The sequence below is a fragment of the Capsicum annuum genome, unplaced genomic scaffold (genome assembly GCF_002878395.1).
Source record: "Capsicum annuum cultivar UCD-10X-F1 unplaced genomic scaffold, UCD10Xv1.1 ctg82010, whole genome shotgun sequence".
Classification (NCBI taxonomy): Eukaryota; Viridiplantae; Streptophyta; class Magnoliopsida; order Solanales; family Solanaceae; genus Capsicum; species Capsicum annuum.
Window position 1 is genome coordinate 63,120 of NW_025892772.1, and position 25,344 is coordinate 88,463.

A 25,344-nucleotide genomic window follows, 5' to 3' on the forward strand; every position below is an offset into this window, starting at 1 on the left:
TACGGATAAGTATATGTTGGATCGGGTACCACACCAGTACATATATGTATATATTGGATCGGACACCACGCCGGTACAGATATGCATATATTGGATCGGGTACCACGCTGGTACGGTACATGAACATAGATTATTCCCTGTAGGTGATGACTATTTGGGCAAAAATAAGTTCCATAGCATGTGTGTATATATTTGTGTAGTCTGCGAATGTTTACAATATGGTTGATACTCTTGATGGTTATGTGGCTTATTTGTGAGCACTGTTTGATCTGTTATTGCTGTATTGTTGATTCATTGGGTATTTGATTGTGTGATATGTATTAAAAAAGTGAAACTTTGTACTTACTTATATGTCGGTTGACTTTCTTTATTTATACGTGTTTTAATCGTAACTTACCAGAATGGCTAGTTATCATTCTTTAATATTGTAAGAGAGCATTTGGTTGTTAGCCCAAGAGTTTAATATGGGTTATTTATAATTATGGGTTTGTTCCTGTGAATATGAGTAATGAAAAAGATAAGGTGAATAAAGAGGAATAGTAATGTATTAGCATTGGATTGTGTGAATTAATGAGGCTAGAGTATATTAGTAGTGAATATAATATTGATGGAGTTGAAAGAGTAATTGGATGATGTAAGTTATATATGTAAAGTAATAATGTTATTACAACCTTAGTTGAATTATATTCCATTCAAGATGCCATGATTTATTTTCCTTAATTCTATTTTATGATTATATGAACTAACACGGTCGGTCGATGATGCCTACCAGTACGTGTGGTTATACTGACCCTACTCTACTACATTCCTTAATGGAGTATAGACTGGATGCAGGTTAGTTTGCAGTTACTAGATGGATGACGATATTTAGCACTAACTTCTGCACTTTCTTCCCGACAGATGAGGGAGTCTTTGTATTATTTATTTTATTGTCAGTCTATGCTGTAGTAGATAGGTCTTGTATATGCCTAACCAAGTCTTAGGATAGTGAAGAACAGTTTTAAGAAGTTTTTCAAAATGTTTATTTATTAATATTAATTTATTATATTATATTTAATCCAGTATTCATTTAAAACAGAAGTCTTCTGCATATTTTTAGTTGGGTAATAAGGGTTCTCCTAACTGCTTAGAATAGTGTAGGTGCCCGCACGGTTCAGTAGTTTGGGTCGTGACACATCATCACTATTATCTCCAAGTGCTTCATCTTTTTTGATTTTGTCTTGATGCGATAATTTTGGCAATTCAACATTCTTTCGCTCGACATTGATTCAATCTCTAAACAATACTGATATTTTAAAACAACCTTTTGCTAGCGAAAATCTATGATCTCTAATAATAAATCTCCTTGTGATGAAAGCTTGCTCCAAAGTCACTGAAGATGCTTGAACAGCTAGCACATCCTGAACAACTCTTGAAAGAATTGGAAATTGTTCTGTCTGATTCTTCACCAAATTAAAAGTTGAAGATCTCCATTTTCATCCCTAATATTTTCTTGTTCCTGATAAATTTATTGTTCAAAATCATTATTGTTAGCAGAATCAAGACCAAGTTCTTCATCTATAATTTCATCAAAATCAATACATCTAGCGTTACAACATGAAAATTTAGACGATACATCATTTACTAGGTTGACTTTATAAGGATAATAGAAATGTTTAGCTTTAGTTAATATGCTATCCTTACGCATTTCAACAGATGAAAATCTATCATTTGTAATTTCTAAATTTTTATGAATCTTTTCAACCATTTTTTTCTCACCTTGTTTTTTGTAAGTTGGTTTGAACAAAGTTGAAGTCAATATATTTGAGGAATAGAATTTTTTTTCAAAATTTTCTCATTCATATATATAACATCAACTTGAAAATGTTCGCAAACTTTATATTTGACAAATTTAGATGAAATAACACAAATAGTTACTAAATTCGAAGAAATAGTAGGATAATATTGATCATCTATAAAATTTGTAGCACTATGAATTTGTTAAGAAAAGCAAATAAGTTCTTTGCATTCTTTTTAATTCTCGTCAGTGATTCTCATTCTCCGACCCGAATTATGTTTATTACACATCATTTGTTAAGGCGCACGACAACAATAGCAACAATAAGCATGTCATATAAGGAATTTCATTTAGTAATCACTTCTTTTGAAACTTTTATAAATGACATTTCAAATAAAGCACAAGTTTTTTCAAATTTCTTAATTCGAGATCTTATTTTAGCTTTAAAAATCTATGCACAAGCAACTCAAATTCTAATACAAGAATTACCAAATACATCAATACCATCCATCACTATTAAATTATAAATATGTGCATTACACTTAACATGAAACACATCATCATCAATTGGACAAAGTCTAGATTTTACAAAATCAATAGCTTTCAGATTAGCAGAAACATTATCTAACATGACACCCATTATAATATCACAAAGTTCAAAATATTTTAGAATCTCTTCTGTCAAAAAAGCAATATAACTATCAGTTTACTATCTTCAACATATTTACAACCTATAATTCTTTTTTGCATGTTTCAATCATGATCAATTCAAAAAATAGATTGTAAAATAATCATTACCATTAGAACTACAACCCATATCCGAAGTGATAGATATTTTACCATCAAAATAACAAAATTACAACAAAGAAAATGACAATGTTCACGTTGATATTTAAAAATATTAGCTTTAATAGTATTTTTTAAAAAATATAAAAAATCAGGATTATACACTTTTCGAATATAATAAATAACATCAGCATGTTCACCAAAACTAAAAGGCAAACCACAAACCACAAATATTTTAGCTAATTCTTCACGATCTTTATCTTGACTATATGTGAGTGATGTGCTTGGGCTAGTCGGATTACTAAAATCTAAGATATTTTGGACCATGTTAGAACCTCCTTTAGACTGGTTAACATCGGGCAAGGGAGTATTAGTTTTTTAAGCCTTGAAAATAGTTTCTTGACGAACAAATTTAGGATCACAACCTCTCAAATGTCTAGTTAATTGTTCCGTCCTACCATGCGATTCTCCAGTCAATTATTTTATCACTTGCTTACATTTATTGCAAGTAGCGGTAGTTTTCTCCTTATTTTGGATCATAAATTTTCAAACTAATAATCTCTTAACATGTTTGGTCTTTCCTATTATAGTAAACGTAGGTAACTTTTCTACTTTATCTTCTTTCCGTAATTTCATAGCGGACTAGTAGGGATAGGAGTGTCTTTTAACTTTTGTTCTTCTACATCTTCCTCTTCTCATAAGTCTTCTTCAAAATTATCATAACATCTATTTAAATTCTCATGGTCTAATACATTACCGGAATTAACATCAATATCATAAGGATGTTCAAAAAAGTATCACTAACATGAGTAAAATCAGCCGCATTAATTCTTAATCTAGGCGGCAACGATTTAGAACTACCTCTGCTGCTACTAACACCCTTATTTTTCTTTACTATTTTATTTTTAACCTGACTAAAAATTAATTTCTTACCACTAATTATTTTTTATCGAAATTCATATTCAATGTGAAAAAAATAAACAGATGAAAAACAAACAATATAAATATAATGAAAAACTAACAGTAAGTAATAAGTAAACAAATAAAGAGATGAAAGTTGAAATAAATATACTGAACGTCTGCGTAAAAGCAAATGTATATAATGAAAAGATGAAATTGAGAGATGACAATTGAAGCTTGCTTCAAGAAAATTCCTTCACTTGATCAAATAAATAAAATATTAGAAAGTAATTAATAATAGAGATTGTAGAAAGATTTTGAAAATTTGTGAAAAAATAAAGAGAGAGAGAATTGATATTTATAGGAAAAAACGTGGAGAGATGGGAGGTGGGGGGAAGGGGGAGAGACGCCTTGGGGCTGAGGTGTGATAAAGTTGGGAACTAGCTGTTGGGAGGGCCCTCTAACGGCTCCTAATGGCTAGTAGTATATAATTTATTAAAAATATTTTTTTAAAAAATTATAAACGTTTATCGAGCTAAACGGACCACAATTAGACCAAACTTCGAGCGAAAGTATCCTATCCGAACCGATATTGGTGCCCGATTGTAATGGTACCGGCACTTACCATACTTGTCCGGATTGGGCGTAACAGAAACGGAATCGATTTGAAAGCAACTTGATCCGTATTTTTTAAAATTTTTTTTTGTTTAAAAGAGTGATAAATAGAACGATCAAGGGTAATCTGAGGTGGTTTTATACACTTCGGTACTATTATTCTAGCTTATTTTGCCTTATTTTGAGAGCAATTTATGTGCTTAACGTGTTAATATTGATATAAATAAGCATGTAAGTGTCCAAGTGCGTGATTACAATGGTTTAAAGTGTTTCCAAACAAGTTTGTGCTTAATTGAGTCATTTAGAGTTCAACCCAAAAAACTAGTGTTATTAGCTTGAGTTAGGTGTGTGTCTAGTTGGCTTCGTTAGATCCTAATGTGTTTAATTTATTTCAAATGGTTTAAATATATAATTACGAGTGGAACAACTTGTTTGTAACGTGCAAAGTTCAATTTGATTAAGTTAACAGTCAAAGCATAAAGTTGAAGATTATTGTGAATTAACCTTATCTTAGCTCTTGTTTTGATTCGTCGTTAAGAATATTGTGTTATTTTGATCTCTAATTTATTGTGAGTTATATTGTAGGAGGCTTTGTGAGCTTAATATGGTAATAAATTGATGATAAAAAGGCTTGAAATTGATTGAAAATACACTACAAAAGGCATGGACAAAGAACATGATGTTCAACACTTAGAATAAATTTTGTATGCAAATTTTAATAAACCGACGCGATCTCGATGCGTCGCGTCGAATCTGCAAATTCCAGCAACGCGATCATCAATGTGTGGCATCGTTACATTCAATGCGATGAGCATCGCGCTGCTTCAATGTAATCATGTAAGACCAAAAACAATTTTATGCCGACAAGGTTTGGCATCCTAATATTAAGAGAATTGAAATAGGCACGCAGTTTGAGAAGATTGAGGGAATCTTGTGGGAATATATTGGATCATGTGCCAATATCCTAATCCTACAATGATGAGTAATATTATATTATATATACCCACTGTGCATATTAATTTTTGGTTACAATACCTGGACATCTTGGAGGTGGACACCTGTGACGGTTTGCTACATGTCTTTTTAGATTTTTAATTTTTTAATTAGTCTTTAATTATTCATAACATGTATTCAAATATTTAGATTGTGATTATGAATATTATCGGTTAAAAACTCTCTTTTCGAGGTTAAAGTCAAGAATACGATTACTATAGTTTTGGATTAAATTAATTTAGTTTTGCTTATCATTATTGGTTGTGTGTTTATTTTTATTTTAATTATTTTTTGGGTTGATCACCCATAAAATACATATATTGACGACCTTTTGATCTTGGGAGAGGGAATATGGAGATAGAATATGAGAATAAACAAAGTTTGAGTTTTTATTATTTTATAAAATAAAGAATTAAACTTAGCGTCTAGGACAGGGATACACTTAGATGCCTTACTTGATTCACACGTAGTATGATAGTTTTAATTCACTTAATTGGATTATTACATCCCCGCTCAATGATGTAGTTGTAATGTCCATATTAGGTAAAAGATTAGAGGTTGAAAAATAATGATCATGCAATTAACCCTACGAATCAACAAACAAGATAAGCAAGTTAACGAATGTAATTCAATAATATAGTATGATTGTTGGAAGTGCTTTAACCCTGGGCTTTAATCCATTGATTGTTCCAAGATTTTAATTTTTGCATTGTTTACTTTATTTGTAGTTTACAATTGTTCAACACTCTTCTTGGTTACTTTATCTCAATTGTTAAACTATAATTGAATAGTTGTCGACACAAGTCCCTGTGGGATAGATATTCGACTTTCTTGAAAGCCACTATACTACTTGATAAGACCACGTACACTTGCGTGTGCGCTTGGGTGCTGTCAAGTTTTTGACGCCGTTGCCGGAAACTTGTTATTCAACAATTATTTATTTTAGTTTTACTTTTAAATTTATTTGGTATTTTTACGCTTGGTCTTGGTTTTATGATTGTAGGAAATAAGTTTTAAGGTAGAAAACTGGTAAGGGATTAGGACTTGGTTGAACCAAGCTCCCAACCTGAGCAACTTTACCATCAATGCAGGAGAGAATCAATCTTCTCCCCCAAATTCCTCTAGTCGCAGAAGTTTAAGAGAATCCTGCGATAATGGCTGCAAAACAACAAGCACGTAGGAAAGTTAGGAAAATGACAGTCCCACTTCCGACGAACTTGACTTCCCCAATTCAAAGACCAGCTGCTGGGGAAAATTTTGAATTGAAACACAATATGGTGCAGGTTTTTATTAGCAGTGGATAATTTGTAGGGCTTTCACACGAGGATCCATAAGTCCACTTGCAGAATTTCATTGAGCTTACAGACACATTCATTCCAAATGAGGTAAGTACAAATTATGTGAGGCTTACATTATTTCCCCATTTACTATTGGGGGAAGCAAAAAGATGGTTTAATGCGGAACAATCCAATTCAATCACATAATGGGACTACTTAGCCAGAAAGTTCCTCATCAGATTCTTTCAATCAGGCAAGACTGCAAGACTTCGTAGTGAGATTGTGAGCTTCAAACAGAAGCCTGATGAAAATATATATCATGCTTGAGAATGCTTTAAGGCTCTTCTTCGGGATTGTCCACACCGCTAACAGTCCAATGAGGTACTTGCTCATACTTTTGTAGAAGCTCTTGATCACATTACGAAGATTTTAATAGATTCAGCCGCAGGTGGTCAAGCGCTAGAATTCACTTATGATGAGATGTACACATTGTTAAAACACATAGCATAAGGAAATCCAGAATGACATTTAGATTTAAGAAGTGCCGCAAAAAGAATTACGGGTGTATTGGAGGTGGACCAATTCACGATCTTATCATCTCAGGTTGCAGCATTGCAGAATATGATAAATACTCAATTCAGCGGCCTAAAATGGGGAGCTCCACAACCTACAACCACAGTCAGTTCCACCTAAAAAGCTACAAGTTGGTATGAAGTGTGCGGTAATAGTGGTCACTTAGCGGCTATGTGTGCGTTTAAATTCAGAATCAGTCATATATGTGGGCAATGCTTAAAGGCTAAATTATGATAATTCCTACAATATGAAGTGGGAGACTCAGCCATGAAACGCACAACAACAAAAAATTCAGTAACCACGGGCTTCACCAAATCAATCAACTAGAAACATGGAAAACATGTTGAAGCAACTTCTAGCTAGTCAGACACAATTGGCTGCAGACATAAAAAATTTGCAAGCTACTCAGAGAAGCTTAGCAATTCAAGTGGAGAAGTTACAACAAGCATGGAATATGAGGCTTCAAGGTGGTTTACTAGCAGATACAAAAAATCCAAAGAAATTTTTGGCAATCACCTTGAAGAGTGGTAAAGAGCTTCAAGGAGACCTCCAAAGGCAACTAAGGAGGTAGTTACTAATATGGTGACTGGACAGGCAAATGAAGAAGTTTTTAAATCTTCATGAAAGTCTGAGTACTTGAAAACTAAAGTTGCTGAACCAAAAGTGTAGAAGATCTTGCCATTACTCTTCCGTCAGAGGCAAATTAAAGCGAAGGAGGATGCAATGTTTAAGAAGTTCTTTGATACATTCAGAGAGCTTCACATTAACTTACCTTTGTTAGATGTTTTGTAGGGTATGCCCAAGTATGCAAGTTACTTGAGGGATATGGTTTCTAATAAGGTAAAATTGCAGGATGTGGATGTTAGCCCATATGTTATTGGGCCTTTAGTTTATGGACCTTTAGGTTATTGGCTATGTATATATATAGCCTACTTTTGTTTTAGTTAGTTTTTTTTTTATGCTTTTCAGATTATATTGTAAACCTTAGCCTTTCTTTCTTTCAATAAAGTTCTATTAACATGGTATCAAAGCTAGTTTGATCCATGTCCTTTGATTTGTTGGTTGAAGATTTTGTAGCAGGCACCTACTGCGCGGTATTGTTCGTCTTTCGTTCTTTTGCTTGCTGCCATTGTTGTTCGTTCGGAATTGTTCAACCTAGGGTTTTGCATCTTTTTGTTTTTTTGAATTGTTTGTGTGTTGCTGTGTTTACAATGACTGGAAAGGATGATTCTCTCCAGTCCATTAGTACTCAATTAGATGGTAAGAACTATGCCTATTGGAGTTATGTCATGAAGAATTTTCTTCGTGGGAAGAATATGTGGGGTTATATCACTGGAGTAAAACTAAGACCTATCGATGATAAAACTGAAAATTTTGATTTGTTGGTGGACTTATGGGAAACTAATAACTCCAAGATTATCACTTGGATCAACAATTCTGTAACTCAGTCAATTGGTATGCAATTGGCTAAGTATGACACAGCAAAGGAGGTCTGGGATCATTTGGAAAGACTGTACACTCAGTCTAATTTTGCTAAGCAGTACCAGTTGGAGTATGATATCCGTGCTCTTCAACAGCATGATCTCAGTATTCAAGATTTTTATGCTGCCATGTCGGATTTGTGGGATCAATTGGCACTTACTGAATCTGCAGAGTTAAAAGGTTTTGGGACGTACATTGCTAGACGGGAAGAGCAACGCTTGGTTCAGTTTTTGATGGCACTACGTTCTGACTTTGAGGGCCTACGTGGAACAATCCTTCATCGATCTTCCCTCCCTACTGTTGATTCTGTGGTTCATGAACTGATTGCAGAGGAGACTCGTATCAAGTCTCAAGTGGATAAAGGGTCTAAAGTAACTACTACTCCTGTCGTGTTTGCTGCTTCAACTGATCAGTCTAGGCCACCACATACTCAGACTCGACAATCTCCTAACGTTGCATTTGATGAGTGTGCATTCTGCAAACAGAAAAATGATTGGAAGGCTCAGTGTCCGTTGTTACTTAACAAGGTCAAACAGCCTCAATCTGGGCAGCAACAGAAATATGGGCAGCAAAAGTCTCCGTCACGCTCCTCTGGTGCTCCTCCATGGTCATCTCGTCCTCCACAGTTCGCTGCTGCTGCACCATCTGTAGATGTTGAGTCTGTTAGCACTATGCCACCTTCTGCGTTGGATCCCCAGGAACAGTTCAGACAGTTCTTCGTTTCTAATCCTACGGCCATGTCAGCATCTATGTCTCATTCGGGTTCAGTTTCTTCTAGTACCTCAGGTATTCCTTCCTCCTTGTGGATATTGGATTCTGGTGCGTCTCATCACATGTCCCCTCATTTGTCATCGTTTGGTTCTTTGTCACCCATTTCACCAATCTCTGTTATGTCCGCGAGTGCTGTACCTATGTCAGTCGAGGGTGTTGGTTCTGTTACTACCCCTCACATTGTCCTCTCTGATGTTTATTACATTCCCAAACTTGCTTTAAATCTTGTTTCGGTCAGTCAGTTGTGTAAGGCTGGTAATTGGGTGTTTTTTTCTGATTCTGTTTGTGTTATACAGGACCAACACACTCAGAGGGTGATTGGGACCGGCCATAGGTTGGGGGAACTCTATGTCTTGGAGAATCTCAAAGTGTCTGCAGTTGCTGCCTCTAGCATAGATTTATCTTCTTTTCGTTTGAGTCCTTTGTCTTCTCAGTTTTATCTTTGGCATTCCAGATTAGGACATGTGTCAGTTTCACGTTTACGTTTTTTGGTCTCTAGTGGTGCTTTGGGTCATGTGAACACTAGTGATATTTCAGATTGTAGTGGTTGTAAACTGGCAAAATTTTCTGCCTTACCGTTTAATAAAAGTGTGTCTTATTCTGTTGCTCCTTTTGATATTATTCATTCTGATGTATGGGGACCAGCGCCAGTATCCACTAAGGGTGGATCGACCTATTATGTTTCGTTTATAGATGACTATACTCGTTATACCTGGGTGTATCTTATGAAACGCAGATCTGATTTCTTTGGCATTTACAACAACTTTAGAGCCCTTGTTAAAACACAACATTCGGCTGTGATAAAGTGTTTCAGGTGTGACTTAGGGGGTGAATATACCTCTAATGACTTCACTCAGTTACTTGCCTCTGATGGTACCATACACCAGTCATCGTGTACCGACACTCCTGAGCAGAACGATCTGGCAGAAAGAAAACATCGTCATATTGTTGAGACAGCACGCTCTTTACTTTTGTCTGCAGAGGTTCCTAGTATTTTTTGGGGAGAAGCAGTCCTAACTGTTGTATATGTGATTAATCGTATTCCTACTGCATTGACTTCAGGGATGTCTCCGTTTGAGAAACTATATGGTCACCCGCCGAATTATTCTGCATTACGAGTTTTTGGATGTACTTGCTTTGTTCTTCGTCCTCATGTTGAACGAAATAAGTTAGGGTCAAAATCAGCTATATGTGTGTTTTTGGGGTATGGTATTGGACAAAAAGGATATCGTTGCTATGATCCTGTAAATCAGAAATTATATGTTTCACGACATGTCACTTTTTTGGAACATATTCCTTTTTATTCCATTCCAGCTAAAACCCATGATGTGACAAAGTCAGATATTCGGCTTATTGATCCCTTTGGGATTGACATAGAGGTTCCAGTTCCGGATCCATCCATGCCTTCTGGTGTGCCACCTGATAGTGCTTCAGCCTCGCCTGTGCCTGAGTCTGCTCCTTCGACTGTTGAGACTGGAGACCCACCACCTCTGAGGAGGTCTACTCGACCTTGTAAGTCCACCAAACTGCCAGATTTTTCCTATTCTACATATTCAGCCTCATTTGCTTCCTTTATTGCAAACATACATCATTTGTCTGAACCTGAGTCGTATAGAGAGACTGTGTCTGATCCTCTTTGGCAGAATGCTATGGCTGAGGAACTTGCTGCTCTTCATCATACACATACATGGGATTTGGTTACTCTCCCACCTGGTAAGCATGCGATTGGTTGTCGATGGGTGTATAAGATAAAAACAAAAGTAGGCTATATATATACATAGCCAATAACCTAAAGGTCCATAAACTAAAGGCCCAATAACATATGGGCTAACAGTGGAGGCAATAACACTTACTGAGGAGTATATTTCGGTAGTCACTCAAAAGATGCCGATAAAGCTTAAGGACCCAGGTAAGTTTACTCTTCCCATTCATATTGGTAACAATGAGGTGGTACAGGCACTTAGTGATTTAGGGGCAAGTATCAACTTGATGCGCCTATCTTTGTTTAACACGTTAGGTTTGGGAAAGTTTAGACCGAGCTCTATACTACTGCAGCTGGCAAATGGGACCATAGCTTGTCCTGAAGGAGTGATTGAGGATGTGCTCATAAAGGTTAGTAAATTTATTATTCCTTCTGACTTTATTGTTCTTGATTTTGAGGCAGATGAACAGGTACCAATCATCTTGGAACGTCCATTTTTAGTGACGGGCGGAGCTTTAATTGATGTAAGAGAGGACACGCTAAAAATGAGGTTGAGGATGCAGAGGCAGTATTTAATGTTTACAAACTGCTAAACACGCTATCCCACTATAAGGATTTATGTATGATTACTATTGTTGAAGGGGATAAGTATGGGGTGGTTAGCCTATCAAAGGCCTCTTTAAACACCCTTATTGAACTGCCTAAGCCTCCAATACTACTATTTCCCAACATGATGAAGGTTGACGTTGAGAGAGATGTTGACCTTGGGAATGGAAGCTTAAAAGGCCAGAAATGAAAAAAATATGGCCTCCAAGCATGAGAAAAAAAATAAAGGAATTTGGTTGAGTTAAGCTGGGTCGTGCCGCGATACTAAATCAGGCGCGCTGCTTGGGAGACAACCCAAGTTAAGTAGGTATGTTTTATTTTTAATTTTTTATTTTTATTTCACGTAGTTTTTGTTTTTGACTGAGTCACAGGTTGATGGGAAGTTTGAGTACCGAAAACCTAAGCTAAGAAGCATGGCAAAAACTGAGAGTGGGGTCCCTTGGATCCTAGTTTGTGAAAAAAAGGCTACTAGCTAGGCCTAGAGGCCTCATGGAGTATTTCTATCTCTTACTTTTAAGTTAACTTTAGGGACGAAGTAGATTTTTAAGTGCGGGGTGGGAGAAAATTCCTAAGTTTTGGCTCAATTTAAAAATTTTTGGTGTAAGATGTTCTTATTGGCGATATTTTGATTGCATGGTGGAAGTGTTTTGTGTGGTAAAAATATGTGATTTGGAGAATTACTACTTTTGAGACTTTTAGACTCATTTTGGTAGCTCTTGTACTTTTTGGCTTTAAATTTGAATTCATGCTATTGTTTTGTTGAGAGTCTTTGATGATCCTATTGAGTTGAGCATGTGCTATGTGTGATGTAAGGGATCTTGTATATTCCTTGTTGCATGTGATGTCTAGAACTTATCCGGTGTGTATGCAAAGCGAAATAAAGAGTGTAGGTTTAAAAGATGATTTAGGCATTTCTTTGATAGCCTTGTTTTATATCTTCTATTTGTCCTACCCTTTGTGCATTATCTTAGTTAACCCCCATTGAGCCTTTAGCCTTTTATTTGGTAGCTGTATAAGTAGCCTAATCCCTTTTTTATGGACCTTAATTTGATCTAAAAAGCTCTTAAGTGCTTTAATAAAAAATTTATTTAGTAAGGAGTTTGAAAAATTGAAGAAGAAAAAGGTGAAATTGATGCCCCAAGGTAATAGTTATTGATGTTTATATTTTATGAGTGGTGGCTGAGAGTGATATAAATGATGTTAGAAATATTCCCATGATTGTAGAAAAAGAGAAAATTGAATCTTGAAGGAATAAACAATATGCCCACTATATGTTTGTAAAAATGCTTAAAAGAGATGGGGCAAAAATAAAAGAATGGGGTAGACAAAGTGGTAAAATTTGATTGTTAGAGATTGGTTTTAAATGTATGATGTAATGTATTAAATCACTTAGAGAGGTTAGTCACTATTCCCAAATAGTTCCTACCCGTCCCTTAGCCTATATTACAATCTGAAAAAGACCTATTTGATCCTAAGTTCATCATTCGATATTAGTGGAGCACTACACTAAGGGTAAGCTTATGGTTCATTATGTGTAACTTGTGAATTCCTTGTGAGAGTGAGCATAATTTGATTCTTATACCCACCATGTTATAAATTGTATTTATGTGAGTGATTATGGGTAACTCTCTTGTTGTGAGGGGCACATGTTTGATGAATGTGGGTGATATGTATGACGTCCTTGATTGAATGCTAAGCATAAGTTTGCCAACTAGGTGAGTCAATTCTTGAGGCTAGTATGTTTTGGAGTAGTGTTCATGAGCTATGAATTGTGTATATAACATGCTTTGTGTAGAAACTTGCATTCCGTGTAGTCAATGTAGTACTAGCTTGAGTGTCTTTGTTTTAGTCGAAGTGCAGTGTCACCTCAATTTTTTATGCTTAGAATAAAGAGTTGTTCGAGGATGAACAAGAGTTTAAGTATGGGGTGATGATCTGAGGTGGTTTTATACACTTTAGTATAATTATTCTAGCTTATTTCGCCTTATTTTTAGAGCAATTCATGGCTTAACGTGTTAATATTGATATAAATAAGCATTTAAGTGTTCAAGTGCGTGATTACAATGGTTCAAAGTATTTTCAAACAAGTTTGTGCTTAATTGAGTTATTTAGAGTTCAACCCATAAAACTAGTCTTACTAGCTTGAGTTAGGTGTGTGTCTAGTTGGCTTCGTCGGCTCCTAATATGTTTAATTTATTCCAATTGGTTTAAATATATAATTATGAGTGGAACAACTTATTTGTAACGTGCAGAGTTCAATTTGATTAAGTTAAAAGTCGAAGCATAAAGTTGAAGATTATTGCAAGTTATCCTTATCTTATCTCTTGTTTTGATTCGCCGTTGAGAGTATTGTGTTGTTTTGATCTCTAATTTGTGGTGTGTGATATTGTAGGAGGCTTTGTGAGCTGAATATGGTGATATATTGATGATAAAAAGGATTGAAATTCATTGAAAATACACTACAAAAGGCATGGACAAAGAATAGGATGTTCAACACTTAGAATAAATTTTGTATGCAAATTTCAGTGAGCCGACGCGATCTCGATGTGTTGCGTCGAATCTGCAAATTCCAGCGACGCGATCATCGACGTGTCACGTTGTTACTTTCAACGCGATGAGCATTGTGCCGCTTCAATGTAATCATGCACGACCAAAAACAATTTTGTGCCGACACGATTTGGCATCCTAATATTAAGAGAATTGAAATGGGCATGCGATTTGAGAAGATGGAGGAAGTCTTGAGGGAATATATTGGATCATGTGCCAATGTCCTAATCCTACAATGATTAGTAATATTATATTATATATACCCATGGTGTATATTAATTTTTGGTTATAATATCTGGACATCTTAAACAATATTAAAAGGAGAGGACACCTGAAAGCGGTGGTGGACACCTGTGACGGTTTGCTACACATTTTTTCACGTTTTTAATATTTTAATTAGTCTTTAATTATTCATAACATGTATTCAATTATTTAGATCGTGATTATGAATATTATCGGTTAAAAAGTCTCTTTCTGAGGTTAAAGTCAAGAACACGATTACTATAGTTTTGGATTAAATTGTTTTAATTTTGCTTATCATTATCGGTTGTGTGTTTATTCTTATTTTAATTATTTTATGGGTTGATCACCTATAAAATATATATTGACGACTTTTTGATCTCGAAAGAGGGAATATGAGGATATAACATGAGAATAAACAAAGTTTGAGTTTTATTCTTTTATAAAATAAAGAATTAAACTTAGCGTCTAGGACAGAGATGTACTTAGATGCCTTACTTGATTCAAACGTAGGATGATAACTTTAATTCACTTAATTGGATTATTACATCCCCGCTCAACGATGTAGTTGTAATGTCTGTATTAGGTAAAAGATTAGAGGTTGAAAAATTATGGTCATGCAATTAACCCTACGAATCAATTAACCAAGATAAACAAGTTAACGAATGAAATTCTATAACATAGTATGATTGTTGGAAGTGCTTTAACCCTGGGCTTTAATCCATTGATTGTTCCAAGATTTTAATTTTTGCATTGTTTACTTTATTTTTAATTTACAAAAATACAAAAACTCTTTTTGGCTACTCTTGCACTGAATTAATCTAAACTGTGAACTAAAATTAAACGTTATTGAAGCGAGTCCCTGAGGGATCGACATTCAGCTTGCTTTAAGGCCACTTTACTACTTGATAAGACTACAAACACTTGCGTGTGCGCTCGGACACTGTCAAAGGGTTTAATGGTAATTTCAAACTATTAAATATACTCCTCTCAACTATAAAAACTCTTACTTTGAACTCCATTCCAATTAATACTTACTCTCAATTTATTTCGTATTGTTTTTACTGGTGGGTCATTTGGTGTGATATATAAGATATAATAATTTTGAAATATTTCGTATTTGGTTTGAGGTATTATTAGTTAGTCAAGAGATTATTTGTCCCATCATTTATGTCATAGTACTATAGAAAACATATACACATATATACGTACCATACAAGATATGTACTACTTTAAATAATATACATACAACATATAAACACTACATATACTACTTTATAAAACATATACACATGTATACGTTAAATATATACTACTTTAGAGTCTAAAGAAAATATATACACATATATACGTACCATGCAATATATGTACTACTTTAAATAATATGCATACAATATATAAACACTATATATATACTAATTTATAAAATATATACACATGTATACCTTAAATATGTACTACTTTAGAGTCTATAGAAAATATATACACATATATACGTACCATAGAATATATGTATTACTTTAAATAATATACATGCAACATATAAACACTATATATATACTACTTTATAAAACGTATACACATGTATACGTTAAATATATACTACTTTAGAGTCTATAGAAAATATATACACATATATACGTACCATGTAATATATGTACTACTTTAAAAAATATGCTACTTAATATAATAAATTAATAGTACTTGAGGTTTTGAACTTAAAAGAAATTTATTTTTTCATTATGTGTATATATGATTATATGTTTGTTATGTTTAATTGTCTATTACTTAGTGTAAAGCTTGATATTAAATTAGTAATATATTAAAACTAAGTATTTAATTTAAAGTTTTAAACTAGAAATTCAATTTAAATGAAAAAAATTACAAAGTAAGGAGTGAATGAGTGATGTATTTTATTGATTGTAAAATGATTCAAAATTTATAATGTATATGAATGAAAAATCTACAAATTTTGCATCATTTTTTTCAACTCATCCATGTTAATATTAACGGAAACTGGCATAGGATAGTCAAAATCAATTGGGGCAAAACCATGCATTGGACTTGATTGTGTTGAGTTCTCCCTTGAAGTCATAATTTCTTCAAGATTCTGTTCGTCTTTCAGCTCCACCTCCATTCCTTGATTTCTTCGTTCCGCTCTAATCCAATCTCTAATGCAAACTAGAACATTCATGTCATTCCTTCCCAATGAGTGTCGGTTGTCTCCAAGCTGTTGTCGTCCCTGACTAAAAACGCTCTCCGATGCAACGGTTGACATTGGAACATTCAATATATCTCTATTTAATCTTGAAAGCACAATATATTGTCTTTCATTATTCTTCCACCAATCCAACACATTGATCCATCGTCTACGATCCTCTATCGGCGTTCGAAGATAATACTTAAGCTCTTCCCAAAAAATTGCTGTGTAAGTTCCCGCCTCAACACTGTTTCAAATATTTAAATCATAAAAATGATCAGGAGAACCACTATATGCAGGCCTTGTAGAAGATGATGGCTCCCCGGGAGGATGAGGAGCGACAATTGGAATGATATTTATCGATACAACTAAATCAAGTAAATCAGCATAATGGTTATATAATTTTTCTATGTAACTGTTCGCATCACTCATAGTCATATACAAATCTGGTTGTTCTTATTCTTCATCTTCAGATTCATGTTCAATATTTATCTCTTACTTAGAATAAATAAGATAACTAAAGTGGCACATAGTGGTATATTTCATACATGGATTTAGTATAGCACCAACCAAGTAAATAGGGGGAATCGAAAAAAATATTTTTTAAATTTAACAAACATAGCACCAGCAACTTCTTTGTAACCTTCTTTATTCTTATATTCTTTGATCAAAGCAAAAATATCAACTATATATGCTAATATTTTACAAACAATACGATGATAAGCACCAAAAAATTCAACCGTATCTATATAAAATTTTCCCAAAAACTTAATAAGATCATCAATTATAACCCATAGCATACATTCGGTCGAATCAGCAAATGAACCACAATATTGGTTAAAAGTTAGTGTGATAGGAACTCTATAAGCATGACAAGTTTTTAAATAATCATACGTAGCATTTCATCTAGTATCACATTCTCCAGGCATCAATGTCGGTCTAAGTCCATTTTGTTCACATTTAACTTTAAATTCTCTAATTCTTTTTTTTTTTCTGATTATTTCCTTTTATAAAACCAATAGCAAGTCGGATTTTTTCATTATAAAGCTCAAAAAATTTAAGACCATCTCTTACAATTAAATTATATATATGACAAGCTCTTACAATTATGTTCAGGCATCAATATCGGTCTAAGTTCATTTTGTTCATATTTAATTTTAAATTCTCTAATTCTTTTTTTTTTTGATTATTTCCTTTTATAAAGCCAACAAGAAGTCGGATTTTTTCAATATAAAGCTCAAAAAATTTAAGGCCATCTCTTATAATTAAATTATATATATGACAAGCACACTTAACATGAAATATTTTAGGTAACGGCGGATAGAGATTAGCTTTGAGCTTTTTAATAGCAGTCTTGTTGTCAGAAGCATTATCAAAAGCAATACATAAGATTTTTTTTTCAATACCATAAAATTCTGCAACTTCACTAATCGATTCAACAATAAATTCGCCAGTATGTCTACGATCTTCATCAAACAAAAAAGCTAGAATACGTTTTTGCATAACAAAATTACTATCTTCTGTAATACCCCGTACTTTTCCTAACTTAATTTCGCTCCTAGAATATTAAGGGTTCACTTCAAAAATGAATAACTATTGTGATGTATAGAATTTTCCAGCTTTAGACCCTCAATTGTGTAGAAAATTTGCTCAGCTTTCCGTTGATACCAATTTCACCCTAAATCCGACACTCTGTTGAGAAGTTATGACACTTTTAGTGTTGATAGTGTCTCAAATTGATAGACACCACATCGCGGTGAAGACCAGAATGACAATTGTCAATTTCCAGTGGACCTCTGCGATAATCCCGCGTCGCGGTGAAGTCCAATTTCCCATTTATTAAATTTCAGTAGCCCAACACGATGGTACCGCATTGCGATGTTGGCCTAAATGGCCTTTCAGTAGCATACTGCAATAGCTCCACATCGCGCTGAACTTCCAGTTCCTAGTTGTCCTATTTCCAAGAGCCACTGCGATAGTGATGCATACGGTGGCATGCCAATTTAGGATTTTTCAGTTCCGACCAATATTTTAAACGGGTAGTTTGGTCAATTTTCAAGCCCCCGATTAGTACAAAACAAGAAATTAAACCTATTCTAAGCACTTTATGCTTATTTTCATCCATTCTCTCTCAAAAAAAAATCCTAGAGCTCAAAACTTAAGCTCCAAGAAATCAAATTTCCTCCATTGTTTCTCCAAGAAAACCCAAAATTGAGGATTCCCAAATCAAGATGATCAAGAGTCATCTTCAAAAGCACAAATAGAGATTCAAGTTCAAACTTTCTTAGAGATTTCATCAATTAAGGTCTGTGGGGTTTATGAAAAAGGATCCTCTTTCATTCTTGTGCCCAAAACTAGTTTTTAACTACAAATTTACATGATTTTATATGAAATTACATGAAATTTGAATTAAGGTTCATACCCATTATTGCTAGTTGCAAGATTATGAGATTTCAAGTGATTTAGAAGTTGAATTACATATTTATTTTCATATTTTCATGTCTATTGCAGTCGATTTCAGATTTTGAGATGAACTATCATTGTTTTCATTACCAAGCATGATTATTATGATGTTTTGACAAGAGATTGATGCGTGAGTTATTATCCCTAAATTGAATATTATTATTTCAAGAAAGATTATGCTTTAAGCATTAGATGATCAGTTTATTTTCAGATTTTCAGTAAAGATTTGATCTTTTGATTCTCAGATAAGATTTGGAATACACTTTACAGATTTATTATAGATCACAGAAGTAAGATTAGCTTTACTTATAGATTGAATTAGATAAATGAATAATTGATTTCATAACAAGCCCTTATGCTAATTTTCAAAGTGGATTTCCAACAGAATGAGCATACAAATTAAAGGGAGTAGTATTTAGTACCGAGGGAGAAGTGTGGGATTAGCGTGCCCTAAATTCCACAGAACTACATAGCCAATGTAGGTACAAATTATCAGATTATCTTCCCAGTCCATCAATTTATTATAATTCTTAACTAACTGACCAGTTGTTGGGTCCATTCTAGTTTGTGTCGGCCCACCAAAAGCCTCACCATCTCTTGCAATAAATAACTCTCTTTGGTGATTCTTTCTTATAGGTCTCATTAACATACCTGTATCCCTTTGATTGCCTCCTCTTTTATGTTTATTACTTATTGGCAAATATTGCATTGCACCTTAGTTTTTCCTTCTATATGCGTAAAAAATTCCCATGAAATGCTAGTTTTCTACAACTTTTAGGGACAACGGGAGGACGAAGATGAAGATTAACCGATTCAGATCTAACATTAGTATTTCCTACTGCAGGTGTCTCACTAATATTTTCATCATCTTCATCTAAATTAACCGCATCTACTTCATTTTCTTCTTCTATATCATAATTTTTTTGAGCTTCTAAATAATCCATATCATGAGCACCTACACCTACTTCTTCCTCAAAAGGTTGACTAAGCGGTACTTGAGGCACACAGGTATATCTACTACTTGAACTACCTCTGCCACCACTAATTCGCTTTTCACTACCACTAACACTTCCGGAATAAAGTTTTTTGACACTTTTACCGTGGTTTCTTAATTTATCCATAATATAAAATTATAAATCAAATTAAAAAAATTCAAAATACACAAAAATAATAAAAATAAATATTCAACAATTAATACACTAATTAAAAATTAAAAGCACAAGATGGAACGACAATACCAAATTTTGAAAGTATCCGAAAGTTGCGACTTTAGAAAACTTCCACTCGTATTTGTAATCGCAAAAGTAAAAAATAAAATTAAGCACTTTAATAGATATATAAAATATTTGAGAGAGAATGAAAATTGTGTGGAAAATGATTTAAAAGTGTAGGGTATTTATAATTTTTTTTTTAAATTTTAAAAAATATTTTGAATTTTTTTTTTGAAATATGGGCCAAATAGCCGTCTGAGGCTCTAAACGGCTATAAAGCCGTTGGGCCCAATGACTATTTTGGCCCAAACTGCTAATTCCAGTAATTTAAAAAAATAAATATAACCGGGCTGGGCCGAGCAATCGATGGGCCTGGTCTGAGTTGGGTCTGGGTCAGGTCAACTGGGCCCCAAAAAAGTTTTGGCCCAGCTCGGGACCACCAGCTCGCTAGCTCGTGGGCTCCCCGGGCTGGGTCAAACTAGGCCGGGCTGCTTAAATTGGCCGAGCTTACCCGGTCGGGTCAACTCGGCCGATTTGACCGGCTTACTATATACATAGTAAAGTTTGTTTGTATATACAGTACTTTCTAGGATGGGAGACTCCACTCGTTTCATTTTAAGGACTTGCCTTGTTTGGCAATGAAAATTATAATTTTTTTGGAGTTGGAGTTGAAACTGAAGTTAAAGTTGGAGTTAGAGTTGTGTTTGATCATGAATATAAATTAAAGTTGTTTTTAAAATTTGTGAGAGAAGTATGAGTGAAAAAGTGAAAACAAGTAAAAATTGTTTTACTTTTTCAAATACAATTCCAGAGTTTTACTTGAAATTTTAATGACCAAACACATCTTGTTTTCACTTTTTTCATTAAAGTGAAATAATTTTCCAGAAAAAAGAAAATAATCTTCTCGACCAAATGGCTTCTAAAATTAAGGAAAAGAAAGAATACTTCCCAAGCAACCCTAGCTGTCCCGTCCTTATTTTTCTCTTTTCTTTTTTCGAATTTGTCTTTTATGAATTTCTAAAACCCTTGTGAAAGGAGATGTACAAAATTAGTAAGACAAAGATCTTTAAGAAATGGTGAGTATCAAAATATTATTTAATTTCGTGGTCTTAAATATGTCATGATAAATTAAAAGAAAAAGAATTGCTAAAAAGGGAAAACGATCATTTTTGAACAAATTAAAAAGAAAAATATTCTAATCATAATATTCCACATGGATGGTCGTTTTATTAAAAAAATTAATTATATATATATATATTTATATATATAAACATATAAAGCAACCACATGATCACATGTGATCGTTGTTGTTAAAATTAATTTATTAAATATATATAAAAGCGACTACTCGTGATCTCCTTTTTAAATTAAAAAAATTAATAAATTTTCTTAAAAATTAATATTGATTTATATGAATAATTTTTTTGTTTTAAGCAATCACTGTTTTACCAACCACAACTTGTGGTCAATTTTGTGGTCGCAAAAATAAAAAAATGACCACATGTGATCTCTTTTCATGTTTTTTCTAATAGTGTCTGAATTACCTCTTTTAGCTCTGAGTAATCATTAGATATCATGTACCCATATTACTAGAAACAGAGATTTGTCGTATCATAAATCAATGAAAATATAGTTATAAAAGATGATTTTTTCTACTTACGTAGTTCAAATGCTATTTTAGCAGTTTGAACTGGAGTCATCACCTAGTCTCTTTTAACTAAATGATACTCAGATTTTTAAATTATGATCATTTTGTTTCTGTATGTATGTGAAAATATTTAAACTTGATTATTATTCACAGAGGGGTTTTGCCTCAATATATACAAGATGATATACAAAGTATAGTTGAACACCAACTTTCTAAGAGATAGACTATACAATTCTAATCAAATATAAATACATAATATGTGACTGTTATGGTGTCCTAACATATCCTCGCAAGCTGAGCAGTGGCTGGGAAACTGCAAGCTTAGAACACATGAGATAAAAATGATGGGAAGGAAGGCTCTTGGTGAAGATGTTTGCTAACCGATCCAAGGAATTGATGTAGCGAACGTTCAAGTCCTTTGAAGCCACTTTCCCTCGAACGAAATGAAAATCTAATTCAATATATTTGGTTCGTGCAAGAAAAAAAGGATTGGTAGTGAGGTAGGTAGCGGATAGATTACCATACCATAGTATGAGAGCTTAGGGAAAAGTGACACCCAGCTCTTAAAAAGATATTGCATCTAGGTAACTTCCATAGTAGCTCTAGCTAAGGCCCTATATTCAGCCTTGGTTCTAGATTGAGAAACCACTCATTGGTTCTTTGAGCTCCATGACACTAAATTGGGTTCAAGAAATAGACAATAACCATTGGTAGACCGCCGATCATCTGGGAAACCAACCCAGTACGCATATGTGAAGGCCTGAATTGGTAAGGAGCTAACAAAATACGAATGCTAGCCGAGGTTTATGGTTGCCTTAAAATGTCGTAACAAGCGTTTTATAGAAGTGAAATGAGACTCCATAGGTTTATGCGTGAATTGACATAATTTGTTGACTGTGAATGACACATCTATAAGTGTGATGGTTATATATTGAAGATATCCTCTCAAGTTATGATACAATGATGGATCTAAAAATGGTGAACCCTCATGTTAAGACAATTGAAGTCCTGTGGCCGTAGGTGTAGCAATTGGCTTCGCACCATCCATATTAGAACTATCAAGGAGGTCTCTTATGTATTGTGATTGAGTAAGGGTCAATCCAGTACGCTGATAATGGACCTCAATACTAAGAAAGTAGTGTAGCTTACTGAGATCTTTTATAGCAAATGCATTAGACAATTGAAAAATAAGGCTTGCAATGAACTCATTAGAGTTTCCTGTAACAATAAGATCATATGCATACACCATGATAATAGTAATACGGTTGTCATAATCATGTATAAACAGAGACATATCAAATTTAGAAGATACAAAATTGAGTTCAAGCAATTTCGAGCTAAGTTTCTCAAACCATGCCCGAGGTGCCTGTTTAAGGCCATAAAGGGCTTTATGAAGCTTGCAAACATGGATGAGATATTTTGGATCAGTAAATCCTGAGGGTTGAGACATGTATACCTCTTTATGTAATTGCCCATTAAAAAATGCATTTTTGATGTTGAGTTGTCGTAAGTACCACCCTTTGGACAGAGCTAGAGACAAAACCACTTGGATAGTTGTAGGCTTTACCGTGGGACTAAATGTTTCATGATAGTCCACTCCAGCCTCTTGGATAAATACTTTTTCCTCTAAACTTGCCTTGTAAGGCTCAATGGAGCCACTAGGATTGAGTTTTAACTTAAAAATCCATTTGCATCCCATAATATTCTTTTCCATGAAGGATGGAACAAGGGACCAAGTACGGTGCAAGAGGGCGTTGTAATCTACTTACATAGCCTTTCACCATTTTGGATCCTTTTTGGCTTGGGTAAAATATGTAGGTTTAGGTGGAAGGGTAGATGGAGGCAACAGATATTTTGTGGCAATGTGAGCTTGGGGAAGTTGTGATCTGGTCTTGCTCCTGGTGACCATAGAATGAGGTACAAAAGATGTGGTTTAAGCTGTTGGTGGTTGAGAATTATGAGCAATGATAGGAGTATTAATAGTTACTGCAAGATTAATAGTAAGCTTAATAGTAGGGATAGAAGACGGAGACAAATCAGGTGGAATGAAATTACACACTGGTGAGCTTGATGATGGACTTGGCAAATAAGGATTTGACGAGTTTAACGATAGAATTAGCGAGACATCAACTGCTATGGAATTATTATTGACAACAGTGATATGTGAAGAGAAATTACAAGTCGCAATGACGGGCAAAAAGGTCATGACAGTAGAGTTGGAGGTCAATGCTCTAATTTGAAGTCGAAGATAAACTAGCAAAAGAAACTTATAACTTATCAAAAACCACATGCTGAGAGATATGTATTCAGACACTAGGGACATGTAAAGACTAATATCCTTTATGATTTTCACTAAATACCAATAAAATACATTTTAAGGATCGAAAGTCTAGTTTGTGAGAATTATAGGGATGAAGGAATGGGAAACACGCACAACCAAAAGTTTTCATGAAATGATAATCAGGAATTTGGTTGAACAACTTCTCATAAGGTGAAACATTAGTGAGCGAGGGTGTTGGGATATGCTTATAATGTAAATGTCAGTAGCAAAAGCATGATCCTAAAAGGTGAGAGGAAGGGACGCATGTGCGAGAAGTGTTAAACCCATTTAACAATATGAAGATGTTTTCTTTCAGTAGTACCATTTATTTCATGGGTATGGGGACAAGATAAGTGATGAACGATCCTTTCTCAAGAAAATAAGTTGGATAATTTCCTATATTCGCCACCCTAAGTTGATTGTACCACTTTTATATAACGCTCAAAGAACTTCCCGATTTGAGTTTTAAACCATTAAAATATTGTATAAACTTTATTTTTGGAACTCATAGGAAATAGCCATGTAAATTTTATAAAGTCATCAATAAAAGAAACATAATGATGGAATTTATTACTAGCCAATTGTGGAGCAGGACCCATATGTTACTGTGGATAAAATCAAGGGGAAAACTAGAACTAGCACTAGAATTAGAAAATGACGATTTATGACTCTTGCCATATTGGTAAGAAGGACAAACATTAGATTGAGGACTCGATTTAACTAGTAGTGAAAGACTCCTAATAATACTATTGACTGCTCGTAGAGATGAGTGACCTAAACGACTATGCCATAGATCAAAAGATGAATTGGAGACATGAAAAACCTGTAATTTATTTAATGAAGAAAGCTGGCCAAGTAACTGGGTTGCAAGGAGATGATAATGGCCATACTCAAGAGTCTCGCACAATAGTAATTTCCTCGTTGCTTGATCCTTCACAAGACAAAAATGAGGGTGAAACCCAAATATAACATCATTATCAAAAGTGAACTTTGCTACACTGAGCAAATTCTTGGTAATTTTAGGCTCCAATAATACATTAGATAAATGTAAAGGTCGACTAACTATTGGTAAATAGCATTATGAAAGTGAGAAATTATCAAACCAATGCTATTACCAATATGAATTTGATCGTTTCCCTGATACTCTCCTTGTAACGCCATATTCTGCATATTGTTAGTTAAATAATGAGTAGCCTCTGAATTCGGATACCAATTTGAGCCTCCAATCGTAGA